The sequence below is a fragment of the Engraulis encrasicolus genome, chromosome 20, assembly GCF_034702125.1.
Source record: "Engraulis encrasicolus isolate BLACKSEA-1 chromosome 20, IST_EnEncr_1.0, whole genome shotgun sequence".
Classification (NCBI taxonomy): Eukaryota; Metazoa; Chordata; class Actinopteri; order Clupeiformes; family Engraulidae; genus Engraulis; species Engraulis encrasicolus.
In genome coordinates, this window is record NC_085876.1 from 22,832,732 (window position 1) to 22,838,986 (window position 6,255).

Consider the following 6,255-nt stretch of genomic DNA (forward strand, 5'->3'; position numbering starts at 1 on the left):
GGCGCATAATGGGGAGTAATTAACCAGTGCTCTCCCATTCTTCTCCATGACTGAGGTACCCTGAGCATGGTACCGTCCCCCTGCACTACTCACTTGGGATGCCATTGGGGGTTGCTCCCTTGCACGGGTGAGGCATAAATGCAATTTCATTGTGTGCAGTATATGCACTTGGATATGCTGTGTAGAGTGCTGTATCACAATGACAGTGGGAGTTGGAGTTTCCCAGGTGGGCTTTCACTTCACAAATCCATTGGCCTGCTGTGATGGTCCAGCTGGGCGGGTCTGGAGGGTACCCTACGTCAGTGTTTTCCAACCTTTTTTGTCTCGTGTACCCCCTAAACCTTTTCGTTGTGCCATGAGTACCCCCTAACTCATGTTCTATATCGATTTCTCTATCCCAATGTGACTATGTTACATTACATTACATTGTGCTATTACTATTTCCATCCATTTGTTAATTTTTTTTTTTCACGTACCCCCTGCAGTGTACTCGCGTACCCCTAGTGGTACATGTACCCCTGGTTGGGAAACACTGCCCTACGTAAAATAAAATGTGGCATGTTTTCAGCATCCATCTTCCCATATTTAGGTACAGACTGGCCAATGTGAAAACACGTCCTGCTATGTTGTTGTAACCATGTCCAATTCACCACTGTTGCCAAAACATACATTGCTGCGCACCACATAAGAACGTGTTTGCATTTTGTTTACGCACGCAATGACTTTGCAAACATATTCATAGCAAGCTGTGTGTGGTGTAGCCGCTGGTGCGGTAAGGGTACATATGTCTCAGGGGGTCCACAAGCACTCAAAGATCGCGGACCACTGCATGTAAAGGCCTTGTGTGTGTGTGTGTGTGTGTGTGTGTGTGTGTGTGTGTGTGTGTGTGTGTGTGTGTGTGTGTGTGTGTGTGTGTGTGTGTGTGTGTGTGTGTGTGTGCGCGCAGCCTGCAATCCATTTCTACTGTACAGTTTGCAATGGTTGCATGTGTCGCTCATCAGGGCCGGTGGCAGCGACAGCTTTGGCTGCATGGGACAAAATCAGGAGGACAGAAAGGGCCTCCATCCCCTACCCAAAACAATACAATGTAATGAGGACCCAATTTTCTGTTCCCTCACTCCCTGGGCCCAGGACAACTGACCCCTCTGTGTCCCCAGGCCCGTTGCGTTAGGGTACGCAATGTAGGCAGTTGCCTAGGGCCCCCGAGTAGGTGGGGCCCCCAAGGACGACAGGTTATGGACCCAACAGCAACGAAGATTTGAAATAGCTTTATAATAAGGCAATGCCATCTTTATGAAGGGCTCTGCTGCGAGGGAAGCAACAGCGCCTCCCTAATACCCCCTGCTCGAGGGGGCCCCCCTTCCAATAGGTTTGCATCAGCGACAGCGACGTGAAAATGTCAATTGCCAAAAGGTGCAACGACAAATGTAGTCAAAGTACCCCCATCTCGAGGGGGCCCCCCTTCCAATTTGTTCAACCGTCAAAACCAGCGCAAATACAAACTGAAGATGAAGCTACATAATCTCTCACTGGATGTTGCGCATACGCCAGTTTATATTACATTTTTGGCTCAAGACAGTTGCTTTTAAAATAAAAGTTAATCTTGAAGGCGACATATTAGGCTACTCTCTGTACTGAAACCAAACTGTCCCAGGCCAGTTGACATCGCACAGACAGCGAGATGCTTCATTTAGGCTACAGTGTTAATGTTTTCAAAAACATCCGTGAAGCATTATCCATGTGCTGTAACAAGCACTGGGCAAACGTCGATTGTTCAATAACGCACCTTTTTTCGACACGGAACTGTTTTGAATGTGGACAAACGCAAGAAGAAACGAATGAACAATGTGTATATGCATATGCATATGACCAATATTTCGGATAACACGAGTCACACTGCACTGGGATAGCTACATTGTAGCCCACTTTCTTGCTATTATATGGATTAGGCTACACATTGGAATTTGGGACCATGATTCTGGAAACTTGTGGATTACAGTGAGAGGTTGGGATACATTCTGCGGTCAAGACAACTCAAGGTTAGGGCACCGGAGTAGGCCTATTGGTCCCCTATAATTGACACAGCTGTCAACCACGGAGTAACGTAGGTGGTTGTTCAGTGATCCTTGGTCGCTATAGAGTAGCCTATTTGTGTGTGCTGCGGTATTACTAACAACTTTGGATTGTATTTTCAAATGCGTGGTGGATGGATGCAATACGAAAAAAAAATCTCGTCGGGGAGACCCCCCCTGGCTTGGTTAGAATTCTTGCTACCAATATCACATCCCCCCAAACCCCCCACTGTGCCTGCTCATTGGTTTTTCAGCCTTGAGTTTCTGGACTAGGCCTATTGTTTTATGAGTCAATAGTTGGTTTTGCACAAATGGAGCACCCTTGGTTAGATTTTAAAAGTGGTTGGAAAGATTAGACCTTTCTTTATTTGTGATTGGCAATGCAGATCATGATTTTCGTGGTAGGGTCAAAAAATCTGATTGGGCCATATAGGCATACTCTCATGTGAGACAGGCCAGGTTAAACTGAATTCAATTAGCCTACTTCATGAGCGGAGCCTACTGAATGGAATGGGCTATATTTGCCCAGGTCTTTCTTCATAAAGTTTCATAAAATGAACTTTAGGGACTAGTTATCATACTAGATTGCATTTCCTCACAGGAAATGCTGGTGTATGCTTGCTCTTTATGCATTCATTGCCCTTCATGCATGTGTTGCCCTGCCACAACACTGTCTATAAGGTGACTTCTTGTTTGTTCCATTAGATTTCTATGGTTTCTGTGACATTGTGTTGTAATGGTAGGCTATGTGACAATGACTAAAGTGCCATCCAAAAATTGTCTGGCCCTTCCGAAACCCGAAACAGAAGTTCTGGCGCCGTGGCTACCCTGTCAGGTGACCCCCCCCCCCCTTTAAAAAAAAAAAAACGCCCTAGGGCCCCGACAACCCCTTTGCCTAGGGCCCCCAAAATCCTAGAAACGGGCCTGTGTGTCCCCACCCTGCCGGCGTCCCTGTCGTTCACACTACAGGGGTTGAGTTTAAAGCAGCAGCTTCTGGTACCAGCAGCAGCAGCAGCAGTCTTGTATCTGTACATCTCTTTGTTCTGAGGTTGCTGCTAGCAGGCATGTGTATGTGTGTGAGAAGCAGGCTTGTGTGAAGCAGGCTTGTTGTATCTACTCTGTGTGTGTGTGTGCGTGTGTGCGTGTGTGCGTGCGTGCGAAACTGTCTATATGACTTCTTTAAAATACGTGGATGCGTGCGTGCGTGCGTGCGTGCGTGCGTGCGCGTGTGAAACTGTCTATATGACATCTTTAAAATATGTGGATGCGTGCGTGCGCGTGTGAAACTGTCTATATGACTTCTTTAAAATACGTGGATGTGTGCGTGTGCATGTGTGGGTGTGAAAGTGCTGGATGACACGACAGAGGCAGAGAAATGTGCATCTCTTAAATACATGCCAGGGAAGTCGTGGGGGGGTGGGGGTGGACAAAAGGGTTAGTTGTCCCGGACCCAGGGTGAGAGTTGCCTCGGAATTGCATCCTCATTACATTGTATGTATTAGGTGGAGGGCCCTTTCAGATGACATTGTCCCGGTCCCAGCCAAAGCTGTCAGCGGTCATGCATACAGCCTGTGTGAACGCTGTAACCCGTTAATATGGACACCAATATAAAAATCAACACGACGTGACAATCACATGCACAGGCAACAATGTGCGGACACAGAGGGTGTCACTTGGTTAGCCCGCTTGGCCCCCCCAAGCCACTAGATGGTGAAAAAAACAGATCACACTTTAAAATTACAGCATTTGTTCATTGTTCATGTTCATTCTTTTGAATTTTTGCTTGGGGCCCAAAGTGACCCCAGAATCGCCTCTGTGTGTGGACACAAGTTAAACTGGGCCTGGGTTTTCCAGCATGGTTTTCAGCACTGAAGTGCAGTAATGAAATACTGATGAAGGCATAAAAGGTTGCCCACTGCTGACACAATTCCTCGGAAACGTTGACCATCTCTGTGGTTGTTGAGGAGGAGGATGTTGTTTGGGCTCCCTTTTTGTGTCATGTCCGAGGTTTGGTCACAGTAGGGAGAATGGCACAACTTATAACTGAGGGAATTTTATATGTTTTTCTTGTTATTTGTACTTTAACATTTTAAACTGGGTGTAGCATGTTTTGATGGAGAAATAAAGCAAAAGAATGTTGAAGTATTCCAACAACGTGTGCAGTAATGTGTTTTATACAAATTTCTACACATGTGAAGGCGGCACAACGACAACCAGTGCCAGAGAGAGAGAGAGAGAGAGAGAGAGAGAGAGAGAGAGAGAGAGAGAGAGAGAGAGAGAGAGAGAGAGAGAGAGATATTATTGTCAATGTCTTTATCAATATATTCAGTTTAACTGCACTTTGGAGTCCGGTCAAATGCAAATTCAATTTCCTGCACTAACACCTGGGTTTACAATAACGTACACTACACTTGACTTTGACCTTTCAGTGATTTACCCAGCCTGAAAACAGAAGCTGTACTTGCAACTTTGAGTTGATGAGTTACATGCAGGGAATATTCCACATTTTAAACAGAATATCAGCATGTAAACTCTTGTAAAGCACAATGTAAAGTCATATAAACTCAATGTAATGCACAATGGGTTACACTTTACTTGACGCTGGCGTCATATACAGTAAATCAGTGATTCTCAACTGGTGGGTCGGGACCCAAAAGTGGGTCGCGGAGGGTTCCTGGGTGGGTCGCGGAGCTGTGATGCAATGCACTAAAAATGACTATGATGTTGAAGACAGAGTGAAACATGGTTAATAGGCCTTTTCCTCTCCACTACTTCATAAGACACATTGTATATCAGCATACAATGCAAATAATAATGCATATTGTGAAATGGCTGATAATATTTTTTATTATTATGGGAAGAATCTGACAGTGCGACACGCAGTTTGGGTCACAACGTATTGACCACGGCAAATTGTGGGTCACAAGACTATTCCAGTTGAGAACCACTCATTGAGAGTAAATAGAATGGAGGCCAAAATTCTATTTCATTGTTGAAGCCAAGTTGGAGCCAAGGTTGGACCCAAAAAGACCAAAAAATGGCCAAATCCCATTCATTCCTATGAGAGACATAAAACCCTGTATCTCCCTTAAATGCCACTCCAGGGGGATCATTTTTCGCTCAACTAGTAGGTCCCCTTGCTCTCCAACTTACCAGGGTGGTGATTTTTTGTGGTGATGTTTTATTTTAGAGAGATATTAAAAGTTAAATTGACCAATGAGCATCAGAACATGGTTTGATTGACCGTTAGAAGTCTTGTTGTTGTCCAATCAGCACCTGCGTTTGGCGTTGCTAAGGTGGAATGTAAGTTGGAATGTTCCCAAATCTGGCTTCAAAGCGTTGAATGGCAAATAGCGTTGATTTGGCGTCCATTCTATTTACTGTCAATGGAACCACTGCAGTAAATTACATGACCATGTCAAAATAATGTTGTGACGCCGTCATGGGCACGTCATAAACATTATGTCAATGTCATACACATTTTATGACTGCTGTAATTCAATGACATTGGTTTATGGTTTATGGACATCCCAAACAATGTCAACTTTTAATGACCCTAAAACGTTTATGACATTGATATAATGTTATTGACTCATCCATGACTGTGTCTTGTCACTCTTTTGACACTGTTATGACATTGTCATGTAAAGTCAAGTGAAGTGTTACCGCGCTGCACAATGTTCCTTCACATGCAAACGGAACTTGATTCACGACAAAAGCATGTTAAAAAAATGCAATAACAACAATACATAGATCGCCTCTATAGCCTATAGTAAGTTCCACACGGCCCCAACACCTTCAGCACCTGCCCCACAAAATGTCTGGGGATATTTCCGTTTCAGAATAGCATGCACAAACTCATTTTAAACCGAATACACTGACACCACATATTCTGTTTGAAACCTGAATACTCCCTGCATGTGACTGCATTCACTGTCTACAGCCCGTATGCAACCAATATCTGGGATGTTGGACATAGAATCCATATGGACTGGTTTGGGGTGAAGGCCTACCATGGGAACATGCTAACTGGAAAACTATACGTACCTCAACCTTGAGAGACAAAATCTGGGGAGGCTGGGTCTGTTTGTAACATTGTTTTCAGAGAGTTTGTGTCATTCGATCCCCCAAAAAGTCAGAGACAAGGAGGGGAAAAAAAACAATTAAAGAATAGTCTAAATAC